The 24855-nt window shown below is 40.7% G+C and overlaps 1 long non-coding RNA gene across 1 annotated transcript; it reads left to right on the forward strand.

Annotated features, from left to right (window-relative positions):
- The first annotated feature begins 2881 nt into the window (after positions 1-2881).
- Positions 2882-22077, forward strand: LOC111964231 (uncharacterized). The gene is made up of 11 exons (XR_002877360.2): positions 2882-3029; positions 6375-6435; positions 6678-6769; positions 16900-17763; positions 18052-18243; positions 19412-19485; positions 19717-19812; positions 20281-20342; positions 20862-20911; positions 21037-21403; positions 21880-22077. It is a non-coding gene; the product is annotated as an uncharacterized lncRNA (long non-coding RNA).
- Positions 22078-24855: the final 2778 nt, after the last annotated feature.

Consider the following 24855-nt stretch of genomic DNA (forward strand, 5'->3'; position numbering starts at 1 on the left):
ATGGGTCTCTAATTTGGTCATACATTTGGCAAGGGGTTAGGAAGTGCAGCTCATATTCCACCTCATTTTGTGGACAGTGTACATAGCCTGTTTTCTCATGAGACCCAGGTCTTACAGCGGCCTTTCTCAATAGCAAGGCTATTCTCACTGAGTCTGTACATAGACAAAGCTTTACAGTGCCTTGCAAAAGTATTCACCCCTTGGCGTTTTTCCTATTTTGTTGCATTACAACCTGTAATTTAAATTTGATTTTTATTTAGATTTCATGTAAGGACATACACAAAATACCAAATTGGTGAAGTGAAGTGAAATGAAAACAATTACTTTAAATGTATTTATTTTTTAAACGGAAAAGGGTTGAGTGCATATGAAGCCCCCAATTTGATCTGGTGCAACCAATTACCTACAGAAGTCACATAATTACTTAGATTGCACACAGGTGAACTTTATTTAAGTGTCTGATGATCTGTCACATGATCTCAGTATATATACACCTGTTCTGATAGGCAACCAGAGTCTGCAACACCACTAAGCAAGGGGCACCACTAACAAGCGGGACTATGGAGACCAAGAGCTCTCCAAACAGGTCAGGGACAAAGTTGTGGAGAAGTACAGATCAGGGTTGAGTTATAAAAAATATCTGAAACTTTGAACATCCCATGGAGCACCATTAAATCCATGATTAAAAAATGGAAAGAATATGGCACCACAACAAAACTGCCAAGAGAGGGCCGCTCACTAAAACTCACAGACTAGGAAAGAGAGAGGCATTAATAAGAGAGGCAACAAAGAGACGAAGATAACCCTGAAGGAGCTGCAAAGCTCCACAGCAGAGATTGGAGTATCTGTTCATAGACCACTTTAAGCCATACACTCCACAGAGCTGGGCTTTACGAAGAGTGGCCAGAAAAAAATAAGCAAACATATTTGGTGTTCGCCAAAAGGCATGTGGGAGACTCCCCAAACATATGGAAGAAGGTACTCTGGTCAGATGAGACTAAAATTGAGCTTTTTGGCCATCAAGGAAAACGCTATGTCTGGCGCAAACCCAACACCTCTCATCACCCTGAGAACACCATCCCCACGTGAAGCATGGTGGTGGCAGCATCATGCTGTGGGATGTTTTCATCGGCAGGGAGTGGGAAACTGGTCAGAATTGAAGGAATGATGGATGGCGTTAAATACAGGGGAATTCTTGAGGGAACCCTGTTTCAGTCTTCCAGAGATTTGAGACTGGGACAGAGGTTCACCTTCCAGAAGGACAATGACCCTAAGCATACTGCTAAAGCAACACTCGGGTGGTTTAAGGGGAAACATTTAAATGTCTTGGAATGGCCTAGTCAAAGCCCAGACCTCAATCCAATTGAGAATCTGTGGTATGACTTAAAGGTTGCTGTACACCAGCGGAACCCATCCAACTTGAAAGAGCTGGAGCAGTTTTGCCTTGGAGAATGGGCAACAATTCCAGTGGCTAGATGTGCCAAGCTTATAGAGACATACCCCAAGAGACTTGCAGCTGTAATTGCTGCAAAAGGTGGCTCTACAAAGTATTAATTTTGGGGGGGTGAATAGTAATGCACGCTCAAGTTTTCTTTCTTTTTTTGTCTTATTTCTTGTTTGTTTCACAATAAAAAAAATATTTAGCATCTTCAAATTGGTAGGCATGTTGTGTATATCAAATGATACAAACCCCCAAAAATCAATTTTAATTCCAGGTTGTAAGGCAACAAAATAGGAAAAATGCCAAGGGGGTGAATACTTTCACAAGCTTCTGTAGGTCAGTCATAGTGGTCAGGTATTCTGCCACTGTGTACTCTCTGTTTAGGGCCAAATAGCATTCTAGTTTGCTGTTTTTTTTGTTAATTCTTTCCAATGTGTCAAGTAATTATCTTTCTGTTTTCCCATGATTTGGTTGGGTCTAATTGTGTTGATGTCCTGGGGCTCTGTGGGGTCTGTTTGTGTTTATGAACCGAGCCCCAGGATCAGCTTGCTTAGGGGACTKTTCTCCAGGTTCATATCTCTGTAGGTGATTGCTTTGTTATGGAAGGTTTGGGAATCGCTTCCTTTTATGTGGTTGTAGAATTTAACGGCTCTTTTCTAGATTTTGATTATTAGCGGGCATAGGCCTATTTTTGCTCTGCATGCATTATTTGGTCTTTTAAGTTGTACATCGAGGATATTTTTGCTGACTTCTGCATGCAGAGTCTCAATTTGGTGTTTGTCCCATTTTGTGAATTCTTGGTTGGTGAGCAGACCACAGACCTCACAACCATAAAGGGCAATGGCTTCTATAACTGATTAAAGTTTTTTTTGCCAGATCCTAATTGATATGTCTAATTTTATGTTCCTTTTGATGTCATAGAAGGCCCTTCTTGCTTTGTCTCTCAGATTGTTCACAGCTTTGTGGAAGTTACCTGTGGCGTTGATGTTTTGGCTGGGGTCTTGTTATATAGATGGTATTCTGATGCCTTGGACAGTCTTTGGTAAATATAACCATCGTCGGGTTTTAATGTCTCCATGACAAACACTAGCTGAATGTGTTTACATCTTCCTTCACAAAACTCCAGTCTTGTAAATGAGAGACAATCATGTGTATCTGAGGAAATAAAGGATACAAACATCAGTGGTATTCAATAATATTTTTACTACCAATATTGCCAGTTAAGACATTTAATATGCAATACATGTCTGACAGTGCAAAATACTTCTGGTTTCCATATTCCATTTCTGAAGTATTATAACACAGATGAAAGGGGAAACCTTTCATTAGCTATGGGCTGGTTATCATAATCTTTCATTATACTCTAATACAACAGCGCACACTATGTGGTGTACACACGAAGACAACCACACAAACACATCCAGGCTTTGTAATCAATCGTTGAGTCACCGGTTGGTTTAACGAGACCGGGATTGATTCGTCATGCCGTTATCGTCTGTTTCAATGGGCGCGTTCGAATTGTTTTGAAAGCTCGGAGCCGGAGATAAATTTGATCAAGGGGTTTAAAAAGGATGCCGAAAGATTTAAGGTAATGGTGTTGTTGCCCGATATTTTCTTCATTCATGTACAATGAGTATTGATTGTGTGAGAATCGATGCTGCGAACCGTTGACGGTATAGCCTGCGAGTAAGCACTTTAGTAACATTTACTCTTTTAAAAAAATGGCTAACATCATTCTCGTTCAATCTTCTCTCACTGCCAGCCAGAGGCCTTCCTCTCACTACCATATTTGTGACTGTAGTTAATGGCTAGCTGTTTGCGATGCGTGTAGTGACGTAATCCAGCTAGCTACAGGCAACTGTCATCAAAGCAGGACCGAGAGACTGAAAAAACAGCTTCTATCTAAAGGCCATCAGACTGTTAAACAGCCACCACTAACATTTAGCGGCGCTGCCAACATACTGTACTCAACTCCAAGCCACTTTAAAAATGGGAATTGATGGAAATTATGTAAAAATGTACCACTAGCCACTTTAAGCAATGCCACTTAATACAATGTTTACATACCCTACATTACCCATCTCATATGTATATACTGTACTCTATATCATCACTGCATCTTGCCATCTTTATGCAATACATGTACACTACCACTTTAACTATGCCACTTTATGTTTACATACCTACAGTACTCATCTCATATGTATATACCGTACTCTATACCATCTACTGCATCTGCCATGCTTCTGTACCACCACTCATCCATATATCTTTATGTACATATTCTTTATCCCTTCACACTTGTGTGTGTGTGAAGGTAGTAGCGTGAATTGTTAGGTTAGATTACTGTTGGTATTACTGCATTGTCGGAACTAGAAGCACAAGCATTTCCTACAACTCGCATTAAATCTGCTAACCTGTGTATGTGACTAACTAAATTTGATTTATTGATTGATTTAACTGCCAAATAAAGTAAACACTTGAGTAAATGAGGACAAAGTATAGACCCCTTTCTGTGTTTACAAATATTGCCGCACGAGGCGATGCGCGCAAGTTTGTCAGAACTCTGGGCGTTTAACATTATATAGAATGCCACCCAAAAAAACTATTTACATGTTGCATTTCACACTGCTGTTTTTTTAGGCTCGTGAAACGTCCTGTTAATATGTTTGTCATCTTCGCAAATCAACTGCATTATCTTTTTTTTTTTAAACACTTCAACCAGTAAAATGGCTCTTCAGCTAGCTTTTGCTACAGCCTATCAATGAGCGTTAGCATTTTAGATAACTGCTGCTTCCAAAAATAGTTATTTCCAAAGATCACAACCAAATTAATCTTAGCGACTGTTGAAGCAAGAATCAAAACATAATTGTAAGCTTATAGAACCCCAAAAAGTATTTTGTTAAGTAATAACGTAATATAATCTATTTGAGCAATGGCGCATGGCTTTCTTACTGCAGCTAACGCGCATCTGTGCATGACGTCAGTGTGTCGTGTGCTGGAAAGGGGTCTATATTGAAAGCCGGTACTTCCACACAGTGTGGTAAGCAATTAACATCACATCATGCTTGGGGGAGAGAGGAAAATGTCAATACCACAGCCAAAAGTCATAAACCCCAACTATTCCTACAATTTCTCTCATTTAAAAATGTGATTTTTATAACTAACCCTAACRACAAAACTAAAGGGATACTTTGGGATTTTGGCAATTATCTACTTCCCCAGAGTCATATGAACTTGTGGATTCTATTTGTGTCTCTGTGTCCAGTATGAAGAAAGTTAGAGGTAGTTTCGTGAGCCAATACTAACTAGCGTTAGAGCAATGACTGGAAGTTTATGGGTATCTGCTAGTATGCAATGACTGAAAGTCTATACCCATAGATATACCCATAGACTTCCAGTCATTGCGCTAGTGCTAGTTACCAACAAACTGCACGCAGATACATTAAAATGGTATCCACGAGTTCATCTGACTCTTGGGGAAGTAGATAAAGGGTCCCTTTAAGACCAAAAATATATATTTTTTAATTTAAAAAATCATTTTTTTACTACACAATTTTGACTTTGTCTGTGATAACTTGTGGAAACCGAGGAAGAGGCAGCGCGAGGTTTTAATCTGCCGAAAATCCGTCCGTGATAAATAAACCCACGAATTGAGGAACGTATAGAGGTCAAATTGGTCAACAACAAAAATGAATTGATAATTAAAACTTATTTGATCTAATAGAAATGTTGTAATGGTTAGGTTGTTATGAATGCACAGATACAAGCAATGATGTATGTAAACCCTGGATTGCTGACGTTATTTATTGGCTATTGGTTAAATAAAAAWAATWAWAAWWWTTAAAGGCTTTGAAGCCACCGGTCGGCCATATTGTCTCTCCCTAGTAGGAGCAGTCCTKCATAGAGCCCCACAGTGGAGTTGTCATAATACCCATCAAATCTAGCGGTCAAACAAGGAAYCGGTTCCAATAGTTTTTCCACCATTTTCGATTTCTGAGAGTAAATGGAGACGACTATATTGATAAGTCACCTTGTCTGAAAGAGATTTACATGGTTATCGAAACGTCATGCCAGGGTTAGCCTACACGAAACACAGCCCTTATTTAACTGTTTTGGAACCATTTCCCTCTGACCGCTAGGTTTTATGACTCATACTGTGGTATTCTATAGGAATTCATGGAATTCTACAGTATTTCAAGGACAAAAAAATAWATATTTTAAGGAAAAATGTTTTTATATACTTTTTTGTTTTTATTTTAACCCATTTAATATAATTTAAATGCATGTATTAGTGTCTGTAATAGAATAAATGTGTCAAAAACAAAAGTAGACATTCATAAATGCATTTCCATGGCTTCCAAAATCTTTTTTACAATTGAGGAGGAGTACTGAGATGGCTGTGTGGTGGCTTCAATACAGCCCCCGTCAGTCATCCAGAGTTAATACACATCATTTGATATAAGTGGAGCACTTGGCATTTCGGCAACTTTGAAAAAAACAACTTTATATTGGAGTTGTGCCCATTGTCAATCCGTGTGTCTTTTAAGGACTTTGTATAATCTGTAATTTGTTGTACCCCCTAGCTGCTAGCATACAGTGTATTCAGACTCCTTAATAACCTCTACAGGATCAGTGTCCCTTAACTTTTTCCACATTTTGTTACGTTACAGCCTTATTCTAAAATTCAACATCTAAAGTGTAATTAATAACTTCAGCATGCTCAAAGGGATATTTAATTTCAGATTTTCTTTTTCTTCATCTACCAATAGGTGCTCTTTGGAGGCACTCACACACACACACACAGACACACACGGATGGACACACACACAGCTCTTCTCTCTGTCCACCTGTGGAATCTCACCTGTCCTCTCTACCTCCTGTGTCTGTCTGTCTGTCTGTCTGACCTGCACGGCTGTGATGTGTGCTTCAGACATGGAAGAATAGTGTCGCCTTAATCTGGACAACCTGGTCTCTGTTAACTTTGGACACAGGTACTACATTACCCATAACCCTCTATTCAACTACACTACCCATAACCACCCACTTCTATTATACTACACTACACTACCCATAACTACCAGCTCTTTTGTGCAGAGCTGTTAGTGATAACACTGACTGGAAGCTCCCCACCAGAGACCGGGGTTCAATCCCTGTGTCCATCCTTCTCACTTGCCTGTATCTTCTTCTCATAACGGTCTAAATACATGTTCTACATTGTGTGTGTTCTCCTCAGGAACTTAGCAGTAGAGATGGTTGAACAGGAGCTGCTGTTTGATGGAAACAGAGAACGAAAACCTACCGGCCATGYCGGATATTATCAACAAGGTATTAACACACACACACTGCACACTACACACTCTTACACAGGAACTAAAACCAACCATAACATTAAGAAAAGTGCAAGGGTGACAATATATTTGGCCACAACTGTATCTGTAGAACCAACCATGATAACATAGAAAATGTKATGTCTACTCTATGTTTTGATGGTGCAAAAGTGCCATGTATAACATCATAAACAGTTCAGATTATTATTTCATGTTTGACTGCCATTGCAATACATTTCTGTTTCTGACAATGTATGCAATAGAACATTATTTCTGCAGAATACAGACCCTTATAGTTGTCTACTGCTGTTGTCGTTCCCCTTGCTGTGAATGTGGATACTGTGCGACACTGTAAATTCATGGAACACAGGAAGGCCTATGAAATGGTCTGGACCCAGGGACTTGGTGATTTCATGGGCACGTACAGTATGGACCTCAAGTGCTTGTGGGTCCCAAAAGCCACTCAATCAAATTATATTTGTTACGTTCACCAGCAAGAGAACCAAAAATGTCACTCAAACCAAAGTCACTGATAACCTAAATGAAACAGGTGGTGTTTCAGGAGGGGTTCTGAAAGACACTTATGGGGGTGTCCACTGAAAGTTGCATAGCAACAACAACTGGGACCTAAAAGACACCCACCATGAGCGGCCACAAAATTTGCCCAACAAAAGAAAAACTTAAAGACAGGAAGAAAACCAAAAAGTGAAGCGATACAAAAACACAGAAGGTCAGATAAAGGACTTAGTTATCTAGAAACAAATAGGGAGAGCCAACTTAAGGTGTTAACCTTCCACATCTCTCAAGACAACTGGAGCACTGGGCCAGCCACTCTTAAATATCACCTCGGACAGCACAGGTCAAACACCTTCCGACTAATGAGATGAACAAGCCAGCACGTGTAACACGTACTGACTAACGATGTGACAGCAATCGGTGRGCCCGATGTGCTAACGTCCAACCTCAAAATGTAAAAGGAAAAACCAAAGCCTGTAACATCATAACAGAACATTTCCATTTCGGAGCAATTCACAATTCTCCTTRATGATTGCACTAACAGTCAAGATAACATCAATCAAGCTCATTTGGAGATGTTCATGYTGAAAGGAACAGAAAAGGAGAAAATCCTCCCACAAATTATTCATTTGTGCAGCACATCAAAATCAGTTAATACAAATTGCCCTTTTCACAACAACTATTGTCACAGAGAGCTTTACAACAAACCAGCCTAGACCCCACCCCCAAAGAGCAAGTGGCAGCAAAGTACACATTAAAAGATGGAAACTAGGTGAGACAAATTGTCAATATTCTAGACTTCAATCAACTTCATCCCCATTGGGACTGAAGTCCATAATGAGTGTATCTGGGCATTCTGAGAACATGACCAACCCACCAGAGTCTTAGTCTCTTGATCTGCTCGGTGACATTTTGACAACTGGTCTTCTTGTATAGCTTACTGTAGTGTATTTTATTCGGCCAGAAGATTCTGTTGAGACATCCACTGCTGAAAGACTCCATCCTTCTCATTCTTGACAACACGGCGACACTCCAAACTATACAGCAGAACAGATTTGACGTTGCTGTTGTATTATAGGTGGATATTTGTTTTGAGGCTGTTCTGCTCAGACCTCCAAATGGGACAATGAGAGATTGTTGTCTAGAGATCTTACAGCTGGGGAGAACTGGGTCCTCTCAATACCTCTGGGTGGTATGATGTGGTTTTGGCCATGAACCAGTCAGTGGTAATAAGGCTGTATCACACCCGGATGTTATTGGGAGTCCCATAGGGCGCCACACAATTAGCCCTGCGTCGCCCGTGTTTGGCCGGGGCAGCCTGTGATTGTCAATAAGAATTTGTTCTTCACTAACTTGCCTAGTTAAATATATATATTTTAAATAAGGAAGGGAATAGGAGAGATGAGTGTCTCACTACAGACTGCATAGGGAACCACCTGGAGATGGTACTGGTAAAGAGATGTGCATGTTGCTCATGTGCAGGCCGTCAAATCAAGATGATATCAAGTTGTTTTTGACCAATGAAAACGTGTCAGTTTGTCACTTTCACAAGGTTGTAGTAATGACATGTTCAGCTATTTGAGACATTGGCTTGAATATAGATTGAGAGAAAAGCAACTACTAAGAAAGAAATGTTCACTTCTCCCATTGACTCCCCAAACCACGGCTGGTCTGTTGAGTCTGCTTCACGAGATGTTGCCGGATACGATTGCCACTTGGAACTCTGGGTTTGAAAACTCTTTGGTTTTGCCCAAAATGACACTACATTTGAGGTAGTTGAAAAATGGCCTTATGAATGAATCAATCTTGATTAGTATACCATAGAATCTCGAGAACTTCCAGCCTTTTTTTTTTTTACTGTTATCAGGTTTAGGGTTAGCAGTGTGCAGTTGCTCCTGCCTTAGCTGGGTGTCAATGGTGACTCCATACATAGATTTTTTTTGTAAAGCAGAAGACATTTAAAAAAATAAATAATGTAATCCAATTTCCAAATCAACAACAGAAATAATATGATATTGTTCGAGGATGTTACATTGTCCAAAACAGCGTTTTCATTGGATTTCTTCCCATGCCCGTCCACTATTACATAATAACAATCTGAACTGTTTTTGGTATTTTAATAATTGGCCATCAAACATGGGGGTAGACATCTTTTCTTTGTTATCATGTTTGGTTAAACGATATAACAGACAATACCATTCTCCGTTTATGGCAGAACAGCAAAATGGCCGCCTGTGTGTTTCTGATGTTGTGCGTGCATTAAGGGGACTTGTGAATTGCTCCAAAATGGAAGTGTTCTCTTCTGAAATATAATTTGAGAAGTGTGTGGTGGCATTTGGACCGACAAGCACTTGAGGTCCATACTGTACGTGCCCATGAAATCACCAAGTCCCTGGGTCCAGACAATATCAAAGGCCTTCCTGTGTTCCATGAATTTACAGTGTTACACAGTAAACACATTCACAACCAGGGACAAGACGCCAGCAGTAGACAACTGTATGGCTCTGTATGCCACATAAATAATATTCTATTGTGTATACGTTGTCAGAAACTGCGATTTATATAATTTACATAATCGGAACTGTTTATGATTGTCAGGACCCGGTGTGAGAAACAGTCACTAATAGTCGGCAGAACCCAGAAGATGAGGCAGACACAGCAGTACTAGAGACGGTGGTTTAATAAAGGAAAAAGATCTTCAGGCAAAAAATATAAATCCACAACGTCAAAAGTAATGCCAAGAGAAAAAATGAATATCCTCCAAGATACAAAGAAAATCCACAAAGTGGTAAGAACAGCAGGGAAAAAACAAACCTCAAAAGAATAATCAAAAATAAACAAGAACAAAACCAGAGTACCCCAGGAAAATCCAACTTGAGAAACAAATGGTCACAGCATGGCTGGGGCTGGGTGCTAACATACATACACAGAGCAAAGAACTGAGGAACACTAAGGGTTTAAATACCTACAAGGAAATGAGGCACAGGTGCAAATAATAACTAGAACAAGGGAAAAAACAAAAGGTTCAAAAAGGCGCAATGGGGGCATCTAGTGACCAAAAAATGAATAATCCTGGCCAAAACCTGACAATGATGTTGTACATGGATCCGTCGTATTCATTGACCTGAGGTGTAGACATCCAAACATAGGTGTAGATATCAGATATGACGGAAATATATTGTCCGGTTATGGCGGAATAGCAAAATGGCCGCCTGAAGTCGTTTTTTATGTTTTGCATAGCATTGTTGTAATCCTTGACCATCAACATAGGGGTAGACATTGCCTTTTCTGTGTCATCATGTTCGTTCAGGAGATGTGACGCAAAATACATTATTTGGAAAATGTCCGCCGCGGCAACCAGGAGGCGTTTTTGCAATGGTTCCGTATTTGAAAATGTTCCGGGCCCCAACTGTACAAGTGTACCAAGTTTCATGCTTTTATGAAAAAGTGAACATATCACCTTAAAGTTTGGCACATATCGACCTGGACTAGTAGAGGAAACACAGGATCCCTCCCCTTGGACCTTCTCATCCAATGTGCTTTGATTTGAGAAGGAGGCGAGGAGAGAGGATGTGAGGAATCAACAGCCTTTTCTCAGTTGGATTTTCTCAACTCCTGTGTCCTCTCTCCTAGGTTCTCTCTCACTTCCGTTTAAAAAAAGGTCAATTGTAATCGAGGAGAGAGAGCGTGAACAAAAATGTTCTGGTATGAAAGTAGACTCTCCTTCTCAACTCATGTGTTATCAAGCAAAAAACGTTTACAGTGGTGGATCCTAAAATAAATGTGTTAAGTGATAAAAACAAATGAAGTTAGTTTTGCAATACAAAAAAAAATGTAATAAGTAGCATGTTGTTTTTAAATATGTACATGCTTTTCTCCTCCGACAAAACAACAGCTGATTAAAAAGGGGGTGTGGAAGATTTCAAAACTCTTCTGTTTGCCTACTAATGAATTGACAACTCCTCGACCACTTATCGGTTTCCGGGTCATGGAGAAGAGAGGAGGGAGTAGAGAGGGTGGAGGACAGACTTTTGCCCAAATAAGGAAAGGCAAACTGAGAGTCTTAAACATGTCTAGATTGATGTCCACCGTGTACTTTCAATGACAAATTTACAGTGCATTCGGAAAGTATTCAGACCCCTTGACTTTTTCCACATTTTGTTACGTTACAGCCTTATTCTGAAATTGATTAAATACACATTTTTCCTCATCAATCTACACACAATACCCKATAATGACAAAGCAAAAACAGGTTTTGCAAATTTATAAAAAATAAGAAACAGAAACCTTATTTACATAAGTATTCAAAATCTTTACTATGAGACTCGCAATTGAGGTCAGGTGCATCTTGTTTCCATTGATCATCCTTGAGATGTTTCTACAACTTGATTGGAGTCCACCTATGGTAAATGTAATTGATTGGACATGATTTGGAAAGGCATACACCTGTCTATATAAGGCCCCACAGTTGACAGTGCATGTCAGAGCAAAAACCAAGCCATGAGGTCGAAGGAATTGTCCGTAGAGCTCCGAGATAGGATTGTGTCGAGGCACAAATCTGGGAAAGGGTACTAAAAAAATGTCTGTAGCATTGAAGGTCCCCAAGAACACAGTGGCCTCCATCATTCTTAAATGGAAGAAGTTTCAAACCACCTAGACTCTTCCCTAGAGCTGGCCGTCCGGCCAAACTGAGCAATTGGGGAGAAGGGCCTTGGTCAGGGAGGTGACCAAGAACCTGATGGTCACTCTGACAGAGTTTGAGTTCCTCTGTGGAGATGGGCGAACCTTCCAAAAGGACAATCATCTCTGCAGCACTCCACTAATCAGCCTTTAAAGTAGAGTGGCCAGGCGGAAGCCACTCCTCAGTAAAAGGCACATGACAGCCCGCTTGGAGTTTTCCAAAAGGCTCCTAAAGGACTCTCAGACCTTGAGAAACAGGATTCTCTGGTCTGATGAAACCAAGATTGAACTCTTTGGTCTGAATGCCAAGCGCCACGTCTGGAGGAAAGCTGGCACCATCTGTAATAGAAAATTGTAATTGTATGTGTCCACATAACTGAGTATGTGACTAACCTTGTGAAACTGTCCTATTATAATCTCCTGTTCTTGGGAGTATAATCCTGTGTTGCAAGCCAGCGGTGTCCTTGTATAGATAAAAGGGAACTGAGAGTCCGCACAAGAACAGGAACTATAAAGATGCTGTACCAGTCAAAAGTGACTGTCAAAATCTCTGAATGTGTGGTTCCCACTGTGAAGCATGGAAGAGGAGGTCTGATGGTGTGGGAGTGCTTTGCTGATTTATTTAGAATTCAAGGCACACTTAACAGGCACACAACATTCTGCAGCGATACGCCATCCCATGTGGCGGTGATACAGCCCGACAGGATCCTCTCAATTGTGCATCTGTAAAAGTTTGTGAGGGTGTTAGGTGCCAAGCCACATTTCTTCAGCCTCCTGAGGTTGAAGACACGCTGTTTCGCCTTCTTCACCACACTGTCTGTGTGGGTGGACCATTTCAGTTAGTCTGTGATGTGTACACCGTTAAAACTTGAAGCTTTTCACCTTCTCCACTGCGGTCCCGTCGATGTGGATAGGGAGGTGCTCCCTCTGCTGTCCACAATCGGCTACTTTGTTTTGTTGATTTTGAGTGAGAGGTTATTTTCCTGGAACCACACTCCCAGGGCCATGGCTGTCTCGTCATTGTTGGTAATCATGCCTACTAGTGTTGTGTCGTCTGCAAACGTGATGATTGAGCTGGAGGCGTGCGTGGCCACGCAGTAATGGGTGAACAGGGAGTACAGGAGGGGGCTGAGCACGTACCCTTATGGGGGCCCCGTGTTGAGGATCAGCGAAGTGGAGGTGTTGTTTCCTACCTTCACCACCTGGGGGCGACCCGTCAGGAAGTCCAGAACCCATTTGCACAGGGTGGGGTTCAGACCCAGGACCTCAATCTTAATGATGAGCTTGGAGGGTACTATGGTGTTGAATGCTAAGCTATAGTCAATGAACAACATTCTTACATAGGTATTCCTCTTGTCCAGATGGGATAGGGCAGTGCGATGGCGATTGCATGGTCTGTGCATCTATTGGGGCGGTAAGCAAATGGAAGTGGGTCTAGGGTGTCAGGTAAGGTAGAGGTGCCATGATCCTTTATTAGTCTCTCAAAGCACTTCATGATGACAAGTGTTCTACGGGGCGATAGTCATTTAGTTCAGTTACCTTTGCTTTCTTGGGTACAGGAACAATGGTGGAAGCATGTGGGGACAGCAGACTGGTATAGGGAGCGATTGAATATGTCCATTAACTAGAGGTCGACCGATTTATGATTTTTCATGTACCGATGTACCAAACCAAATTGAACATGTTTCATTATTTATTTGAGGCTAAATTGATTTTATTGATGTATTATATTAAGTTAAAATAAGTGTTCATTCAGATATTGTTAATTGTCCATTATTACAAATAAAAAATAAATAAATTTATTTTATTTTTTATTTGTAATAATGACAATTAAACAATACTGAAATGAACACTTATTTTAACTTAATATAATACATCAATAAAATCAATTTAGCCTCAAAAAATAATGACATGTTCAATTTGGTTTAAATAATGCAAAAACAAAGTGTTGGAGAAGAAAGTAAAAGTGCAATATGTGCCATGTAAGAAAATTAAGTTTAAGTTCCTTTTGCTAGAACATGAGAACATATGAAAGCTGGTGGTTCCTTTTAACATGAGTCTTCAATATTCCCAGGTAAGAAGTTTTAGGTTGTAGTTATTATAGGAATTATAGGACTATTTCTCTCTATACCATTTGTATTTCATATACCTTTGACTATTGGATGCTCTTATAGGCACTTTAGTATTGCCAGTGTAACAGTATAGCTTCCATCCCTCTCATCGCCGCTACCTGGCTCGAACCAGGAACACATCGACAACAGCCACCCTCGAAGCAACGTTACCCACGCAGAGCAAGGGGAACAACTACTCCAAGTCTCAGAGCGAGTGACGTTTGAAACGCTATTAGCGCGCACCCGCAAACTAGCTAGCCATTTCACATCGTTACACCAGCCTAATCTCGGGAGTTGATAGGCTTGAATTCATAAACAGCAGAGCTGCTGGCAAAACGCACGAAAGGGCTGTTTGAATGAATGCTTACGAGCCTGCTGGTGCCCACCATCGCTCAGTCAGACTGCTCTATCAAATCATAGACTTAATTATAACATAATAACACACAGAAATACGAGCCTTAGGTCATTAATATGGTCGAATCCGGAAACTATCATCTCGAAAACAAAACATTTATTCTTTCAGTGAAATACGGAACCGTTCCGTATTTTATCTAACGGGTGGCATCATCAGTCTAAATATTCCTGTTACATTGCACAACCTTCAATGTTATGTCATAATGTTGCAATATACCTGTTGCATATACACCCTGACTCTGCGTGCAATGAACGCAAGAGAAGTGACACAATTTCACCCTGGTTAATATTGCCTGTTAACCTGGATTTCTTTTAGCTAAATATGCAGGTTTAAAAAATATATACTTCTGTGTATTGGTTTTAGAAAGGGCATTGGTGTTTATGGTTAGGTACACGTTGAGCAACGACAGTCCTTTTTTCGCGAATGCGCACTGCATCGATTATATGCAACACAGGACACGCTAGATAAACTAGTAATATCATCAAACCATGTGTAGTTATAACTAGTGATTATGATTGATTGATTGTTTTTTTATAAGATAAGTTTAATGCTAGCTAGCAACTTACCTTGGCTTCTTACTGCATTCGCGTAACAGGCGGGCTCCTCGTGAGGCAGGTGGTTAGAGCGTTGGACTAGTTAACCATAAGGTTGCAAGATTGAATCCCTGAGCTGACAAGCTAAAAATCTGTCGTTCTGCCCCTGAACAAGGCAGTTAACCCACCGTTCCTAGGCCATCATTGAAAATAAGAATGTGTTCTTAACTGACTTGTCTAGTTAAATAAAGGTGTACAAATATATTTTTTCAATTGGCAAAATCGGCGTCCAAAATTACCTAATTAATCGGCCATTCCGATTAATCGGCCATTACGATTAATCGATCGACCTCTACCGTAAACACTCCAGCCAGCTGGTCTGCGCATGCTCTGAGGATGCGGCTAGGGATGCTGTCTGGGCCGGCAGCCCTGTAAGGGTTAACATGCTTGAATGTCTTACTCCTATACACTTCCTAATAAACTCTGTCACCGTATCAGTGTATTATTGGAGGCTACCCGGAACATATCCCAGTCCGCGTGATCAAAGCGATCTTGAAGCGTGGATTCTGATTGGTCAGATCGGCGTAGAAAGTCCTTAGCACGGGTACTTCCTGTTTTGAGTTTCTGCCTATAGGAAGGGAGGAGCAAAGTGGAGTTATGATCAGATTTGCCGAAGGGAGGGCCTTGTAGGCATCCCGGAAGTTGGAGTAGCAGTGGTCGAGTGTTTTTAGCAACGTGAGTGCAACAGACAATATGTTTATTAGACATCGGTAGCGTTTTTCTCAAATTTGCTTTGTTAAAATCCCCAGCTACAAAAAAATGTATGCGGCCTCAGGATATGTGGTTTCCAGTTTGCGTAAAGTCCGGTGGAGTTCTTTGAGGGCCGTCATGGTATCGGCTTGAGGGGGAATATACACAGCTGTGACTATAACCGAAGATAGTTCTCTTGGGAGGTAATACGGTCAGCACTTGATTGTGAGGTATTCTAGGTCTGGTGAACAAAAGGACTTGAGTTCCTGTATGTTATAACAATCACACCATGAGTAGTTAATCATGAAGCAAACACCCCCGCCCTTCTTCTTCTGGACAGTATGTGAAACAGAGTATGTTACAATCCCTAATGTCTCTCTGGAAGGAAATCCTCGCCCTGAGCTCATCAACTTTATTATCCAGAGACTGAACATTAGCGAATAATATACTCAGAAGCGGTGAGTGGTGTGCGCACCTCCTGAGTCGGACTAGAAGACCACTCCGAATACCTCTTCTCCACTGGCGATGTTTTGGGTCAGCCCTGGGGCTCAATTGCCCTGGGGGGTATGAACAAAGTATCCAATTCGGAAAAGTCGTATTCCTGGTCGTAATGCTGGTGAGTTACCGCCGCTCTGATATCCAAAGGTTATTTCCGGCTGTATGTAATCACACACAAAATTTCCTGGGCTAATAATGTAAGAAATAACACATTAAAAACAAAATACTGCAAAGTTGACTAGAAGCACGGCCGCCCTCTCTACTGGCGCCATCTTAGTCCTCCAATAAGAAGAAGAGACTTGCTTGGGCCAAGAAACACGAGCAATGGACATTAGACCGGTGGAAATCTGTTCTTTACTCTGATGAGTCCAAATTTGAGATTTTTGTTTCCAACCGCCGTGTCTTTGTGAGACGCAGAGTAGGTGAACGGATGATCACCGCATGTGTGGTTCCCACCGTGAAGCATGGAGGAGGAAGTGTGGGGGGCTTTGCTGGTGACACTGTCTGTGATTTATTTAGAATTCAAGGCACACTTAACCAGCATGGCTACCACAACATTCTGCAGTGATACGCCATCCCATGTGGTTTGCACGTAGTCCCACTATCATTTGTATTTCACCTCCAGGCTGTGTAAGGGCTATTTGACCAAGAAGGAGAGTGATGGAGTGCTGCATCAGATGACTTGGCCTCCACAATCACCCGACCTCAACCCAGTTGAGATGGCTTGGGATGAGTTGGACCGCAGAGTGAAGGAAAGCAGCCAGCAAGTGTTCAGCATATGTGGGATCCTGGAAAAGCATTCCAGGTGAAGCTAATTGAGAGAATAGCAAGAGTGTGCAAAGCTGTCATCAAGACAAATGATGGCTACTTTGAAGAATATAAAATATATTTTGATTTGTTTAACACTTTTTGGTTACTACATGATTCCATATGTGTTATTTCATAGTTTTGATGTCATCACTATTATTCTACAATGAAGATAATAGTACAAATAAAGAAAAACCCTTGAATGAGTAGGTGTTTCCAAACTGTGCTCATTACCCAATGCTTCTGAATTCCGACTGTCTACACTGCGCTGTGTAACTCTGTTATTATCTCTGTGCTCAGAAATAAAGAATCTTGGTTTGACTTGGACTCCAGCCGATCCTCATTTTTAAATATCCACCACACATCCCTATGGTGAAGCATGGTGGCAGCATCATGCTATGGGGATGTTTTTCAACGTATGAGTGGCTTCGGGACAAGTCTCGGAATGTCATTGAGTGGGCCAGCCAGAGCCCAGTCTTGAACCCGATCGAACATCTCTGGAGAGACCTGAAAATAGCTGTGCAGCGACGCTCCCCATCCAACCTGACAGAGCTTGAGAGGATCTTCAGAGAAGAATAGGAGAAACTTGTCAAGCTTGTAGCGTGATACCCAAGAAGACTCGAGGCTGTTATCGCAGCCAAAGGTGCTTCAACAACGTACTGATTAGAGTCTGAATACTTATGTAAGTGTGATAGTTCTGTTTTTTTATGTTTTAATGCATTTGCAAACATTTCTAAAAACATGTTTTTGCTTAGTAATTATGGGGTATTGTGTGTAGATTGATGAGGGAATTTAACATTTTAGAACAAGGCTGTAATGTAACAAAATGTGGAAAAAGTCAAGGGGTCTGAATACTTTCCGAATGCACTGTATGTTCAGTATATTGTGAGTTTTGACACGGATGACTTCTGCCCCACAGACTGAACTAACACACATCCGGGTTCTGCTTTCTCTCTCTTTCTGTTCTCAGGAAAAAGGAGAAGAAGGAAAGAACAGGGAACAGACAAGCTGCCTGAGAAGACAGATAGAAATTAGTAGACTGTGTATGACATATGTCCTGTACTACGCTACCACTAGACCAAACTCAAACTAGTCATGGAACAGATAAAGTCATTATTTTACAGTTCAACCTGCCCAGAGGTCCACATGATGGAGAAGCAAGGTATGTTGGACCAGTTTTACTCACTATTGAACTTGAGGGGCAGTGTTTCCAGACTCGTATTAAGCCTAGTCCAAAACTAAAACACTTTTAATGGAGATTCTCTATTGAGAATTTGTGGGATCAAATTTTTGGGCAATTTTTTTGCAGGATAATGCATTATAATATTATGCAGGATAATATAATTTTAAATAAATGTAAAAAATATATATACAATTTAGTTTGTACATCACTAGGTTCACCGGCAGATACTCAAGTCTCTTCCGGTAATATCTACCATGCTATACAAGCTCCAGAAAGCAAGGGACGTAGCTCTGTTAAAGTTTTAAAAAATCTGTTCAGTATTCAACATAGTTGCCTGTTGTACCATGGTGGTAAGTTTATTAGCTAATATCATATTTTGTTAAAGGTTTACCATTGTATATGTTGTGAACTGGGAGTATATCATTTTACGTTCTCTGACGTGCAGCGGTATCCATCTTGTGCAGCGCAAGTGATTGCAGCAATCTCCCGACCATGCTAAGTTAGCATTGACTAAATTATAACAGATACTACCTATGAATGTTGTAAATATATGTGGTGATATGGCTAGTCAGCAGACATCCAGGCTGCAGTACTTTGTTCTGATCTGATGCTTGTGATAAACATTTGAATGATTAGAAGGTTTTAAGTTTTGGATGAGGCATACTAATGACACAGCAACACCACGTGTCGAGCAGATCAGCAGACCGAAGAGGGACAAAAAGTTATGATTCACACAGACAGTATATTACAATACAGCTTTTAGAAAAATAAATGAACAAATGTTTAGATTTGGCCTTTTGGGATTTTTTTGTGAATGTGGTGTTTCACGTACCATTGAACTCTGGGACTGACATCCTTAGCCTAAAATTGACAGAGTTTGTAAAGATAATATAAGCATATTTGGATGAAAATGTGTTGAGGCTAGATACTGCTATTTTATAGGTGAAGCATTATTGTATATTAAGTTTGGTTTATTGCAGCCAATGTTTCTTCTCCATTGCACTGCCTTTTCAGACATGAGATGTTTTATTGCGTCGTGGTTGTTTTTATTAGCTAATGGCATCTTGTTTTATTCTTCTACTTCTCAGTCAGATTAACATGTTTTGATTACTTATTACAATGTAATAAATTATAACCCAATTTACAGATAAAACACTCAAATAATCACCTGACCAGGCAGTCCAGAAACCCCTCTCTGGAGAGACCATCACTCCTCTTCCTGTGAGTGTACCACCACACACACACACACACACACACACACACACACACACACACACCCACACACACACACACACACACACACACACACCACACACACACACACACACACCACTGAATGTCTCTGAACATCTTTATTTTTTGGCAAATTAACAGTGACTCGTTATGATTAAAAACAGTTTTCAGACACATTGACAGTGACACTGTAGTTTACGATGTTTATGATGTATTCAGGGTCCAGTCCAGTGTGAAGATAACCCCTCAGGTGATACTGGAGAGGTGTTGTCATGGAAATATTCAGTCAATAATATTTCTCAAATACCGGAGCCTGTGAGTTCAAATATACTTTTATTACAATAGTAACAAGTGACAAGCCGAGCTGGATCATGGAAACAACTGACTTTCCAGCCTCGACACACACTTCTTATACATTTTTCCTCCTTACATCACACACATAGTAACTCCTCTTTATGTTAATGATTCATCCCCTCTGGCATTTAGCCACCGTTATCTTTTTGCCTTGCACTAATTTTAGTTTGGTTTCACATTAGGGCATGGAAACATTTAGAGCCATAGCAATGGTTAAAAAATAAACAGTAATTTCATCCTGCTAACTCCTCTGAAATGAGCACACATGTTCTGGAAAATTCCCATTAGTGTCTGTGTCATAGACCACATTTCCCATCAGACATCAGCCTCCTGTGAGTAAAGTGTGACAGTTCAGAGACCTTCAGTTCATATCAGCTGTTGTTTGGTTGTCTGGCTGTTGTCTGACTGTGACTCTCATGTTGTCTCTAGTTACCTGAACATGGTGACGACGTCAAGTCTGTGGGACCCGCACCCTCTCAACCCTCTACCTTGTAAGTCATTGATACATTATTGTATGAATTAGGTCAAATCACATTAGATTTTTTTTTGTCACATGCACCGAATACACCAGGTGTAGACCTTACAGTGAAATGCTTACTTACAAGCCCTTAACCAACAATGCAGTTCAAGAAATAGGGATAAGAAAATATTTACTTAATAAATGAAAAACACAATAAAATAACAATAATGAGGCTATATGCAGGGGGTATCGAGTCAATGTGCAGGAGTACAGGTTAGTTGAGGTAATTTGTACATGTAGGTAGAGGTCAAGTGACTATGCATAGGTAATAAATTATGCAACATTGCTTTCATTAAATACAAAATAAACGTTGCCAGTGTTCTTAATGAATTGTGGCAAGAGAATCGATGAGAATACTTTTCCTAGTCTAGAAGATAACCAGATATCCAAACATGATTCTCTTCCGTTTTTAAGCTTCTCAGTTCTATAGCTGAACTGATAGTCCTGTGTTAAACACTCTGCCTGTCTGACTTTCTCCTTTTCTACTCAGGGGTCTGAATGGTGACAGAAACATGCCGGTGGTCCGGGGACTGGGCTCAGGTATGAGTTGCTAACACAAGATGTGCAAAGTATATGTAACAAAAAGCTTTACAAACAACACAGACCTGAAGTACACAGAAGAAAACACAATGTAAAGGTATAATGTAATGTTTATCTGTCTGCAGCTGACCCGGAAGAGGTGAAGAGGCTGAAGGACATCACCTTCGTCATCTGTAATCGATAGCTGCTTCTATGATTAGAGTATCTAACAAATTGCATTTTTTTACCACCTGATGGGACTCAAGGCCTTTAACCTATTTAATCCCATTGGTCACAATAGTGACCGTAAAAAACGTTTTCAGTTATAAGGCTCTAAAACTTTTACTGAATGATGTATCAATGCATTTCCAGCAAATATTGGAATAATAAAGGGTCTCAATGAAAGATGTGCAGTGTCACATGTTTAGTGTAAATTGTCACATGACCAGAGCTGTTTAATTCCTGGTAGCACCATGAGAAGAGGATGGCTGCATCAAAGCTCCCAAACAAAAGGTTAGTAAAGTATGTTAACATAAAGATAGGACAAAGATTTTGAAGAACACTTAACAAACAATACAAAATAACAAAACGAACGTGACTGCTATAACACTGAGTGCAAACATGCAACATCACATAGACAATTACCCACCACCCGTCTAATGCCTATGGCTGCCTTAAATATGGCTCCCAATCAGAGACAATGATAGACAGCTGTCTCTGATTGAGAACCACTCAGGCAACCATAGACATACCTAGACACCTACACTGAACACAACCCCATAAACTCTACCAAAACCCCCTAGACACTACAAACACCCTCGACTAGACAAAAACACACAAACATCCCCCATGTCACACCCTGACCTAACTAAAATAATAAAGAAAACATAGATAACTAAGGCCAGGGCGTGACAATCTAGGTATACACATACTTATACACATACATAGTTCTTGTTCTACCTAACTTTCTACTCTGCTCATTCTTTTAGTTTCACTTTGAGTCAAGATCTGGATATGTTGGATCTAGGTGACTGCCCAGACAAGGCATGCAACATTGCAGTTATCCCTCAAAATGAGAAAGATGCTGTCCTGAGTGATTGTGATAGCGATGGGTCAGATATGGACTACGGACAGGCCATTTGCCAGCCAGGCTGTTGAATGCATATGCTGAACCTATGCAAACAAATCATGACAGGAACAACGTTATCAGTGCTGAATTGATAACCTACACCTCACCACCCCCCCCCCCCCCCCATCCACAACCTTCCCCACCCCCCCCATTGTTGATAATGAAGAGCCAGGCCTCTACAAGCCATAGGCCAGCCAGAAGAGTCAAGGGAAAAGCTGCAGGTGAGGCAAAAATAAAGATTGAGTTTTCAAACGATCGAAGAGGCCTGCCACCGATGTGATTCCAAACACACAATTATAAGCCCGAATATGCACAAGTTTGGCACAAACCACTGAGCCACGAAAGCGGAATCTTTACTTGCGGCTACTGTGAAACCACACCTGACAAAGATGCTCAGCCTTTGGAAATCTAGCTCCACGCTCCAGTCAAATTGGCACGCTAAGCTCCCGCTCCGCTCTGCTCACATAACGCTGCCATACGAAAACCAATGGAAGAATGGAACGTAATTTTGAACAAAACAAAAAATAAGGTGTTACATACGTGTAAAAAAAATTAAAAATAAAATACAGTACCAGTTAAAGGTTTTGGACACACGCTACTCATTCAAGGGTGTCTATTTGAAGAATTCAAATATAAAATATAGTGTGATTGTTTAATACTTTTTGGTTACTAAGCATCCATATTGTTATTTGACAGATATTAATGATCTTCATATATTCTACAAGTAGAAAATAGTAAAAAATAAAGATAAACCCTGGAATGAAATAGTCTGTTCCAAACTTGAGACTGTACTGCCATTATTAATATTACATATTATACATATACAGTATACCATGTGCGTCGATTTCAAGAATATATTCAGACCTTTCACATTTGTTACTTACGCCTGATTCTCTGTCTGATGAAACCAAGATTAAACTCTTACGCTTCTTCTTGCTAACGCAATCACGGCCTTGAAAAATCCTGACAACATCCCTACCGAGAGTACAAAGCATGTGTGGCGCATCATGCAGAGAGGTTTTCAAGCCAGGAACTGGGAACTTGTACAGATTCCAGGGAAAGATGAACAGCAAAGTACAGAGAAGATCCATGATTGAAAAACCTGCTCCAAAGTTGCTCAGACCTGCAGACTGAGTGAAGTTCCACTTTCCAACAGGACAACAAACCCTAAGCACCCACAGCCTTGGACAACGCAGAGTGGCTTCGGACAAGTCTATGAATGTCTTGAGTGGCCCAGCCAGAGCCCGACTTAACCCGATCAAAAACATCTCTGAGAGACTGAAATAGCTGTGCAGCGACGCTCCCCATCCAACCTAAGAGTTGAAAGAATTGCAGCAAAATGGGAGAAACTCCTCCAAATACAGGTTGCAAGCTTGTAGTCGTCATCCCCAAGAAGACTAGAGCTGATAATCGCTGCCAAAGCTGCTTTACTGGACGTAAGGTGTCTGAAACTTAGCTGTAAACTGTGTATTTCACATTTATTTTATTTATTATATAACATTTGCTAAAAGAGACAACAGAACTCAAGTTTAGACATAAGCTAAAGCATACAAAGAATTATGGAAAAAGTGAAGGGTCTGAATACCTTTCCCAGCATCCCGAGTCGCCTCTTCACTGTATACATGAAGACTTGCATGTTTTTGCGGTACTATTTAATAAAGCTGCCAGTTGAGGACATTTGAGGCATTGTTTCTCAAACTAGACACTCCATATGTACTTTCTCTTGCTCAGTTGTGCACCGGACTCCCCACTCCTCTTGTCTATTCTGGTTTAAGCATGCGCGTTCATGTTGAAGGCTAGTACACACCTGTTACGGACCTTCAGTTTTCTTTTGGCCTAATTCTTCGTCATGAAAATAGCCTTTAATTTCTCAGAAACAAGAATTAACTGACGAGTATATTCATCTTCAGAAATCGAAAGGGCTTTGTTTCGCCATTTCTGAGCCTGTAATCGAACCCACAATGCTTATGCTCTAGATCAAGGTGTGAAACTGCGAATCCATGGAGGCCGAGTGTCTGCGTTTTTTTGTTTCCTTTCAAGTAAGACCTAGACAACCAGGGTAGGAGTGTGCCCTAACTAATTATGACCTACATTTCATCAATCAAGTACATACCGGATTGGACCCGTGTAAATATCCTCTGTATATCACTGCGCCTCCATGGTAATGAGTTTGACACGTTGCACTCTAGATTACTCAACTAAGATACTCTCAGCAAAAGGCCAGTTTTATTGTCTTCTCTTTAATTCTAATGGACAACAGTTCAGTCTTGTGCTACCAAACCCACTTTAATTGCAAAGAGGGTTTTCAACTTTTTTCCCCATTGATCGAAATCTACGTCTCCTTTGTACTAAAAACTCGCTATAAACAATGTCCCGGTATTAGGTCTTAAACACAACGTGCAAGCTCGTGTAAGCACACGTGCTATCTAATGGTTGCTGATAATGCGATCCTCTGTAACACTCAACATTAATATGATATGTCCACATAAAAAAGTTGCCGTTCCAGCTACAATAGTAAAATTGTGCGGGGAAGGTACGAGACTATTAACTAATGCGCTACACTGTATTTCGTTGATGTCAATTTGATGTTACTTTAATGAACAGAAAAAATTATGCTTTTCTTCAAAACAAGGATATTCTATGTCCATTATTCTAATTAACATTTCGACTCCCTGTACTTGCTTCTCGACTCCAAGCGTACACGTTACGGAATAACGGCCTAACCAAAGGGAAGCAGACCCAGGATTTGTTTTATGTGTGTTTGGTCCATGGCCACTGCGAAGCAACCGGAATGCCTCAGCTGGCTCTCCAGGCTTCCGATGCCTCGAGCTCTACT

This window comes from Salvelinus sp. IW2-2015, linkage group LG5, assembly GCF_002910315.2.
Source record: "Salvelinus sp. IW2-2015 linkage group LG5, ASM291031v2, whole genome shotgun sequence".
In the NCBI taxonomy this organism is placed as follows: Eukaryota; Metazoa; Chordata; class Actinopteri; order Salmoniformes; family Salmonidae; genus Salvelinus; species Salvelinus sp. IW2-2015.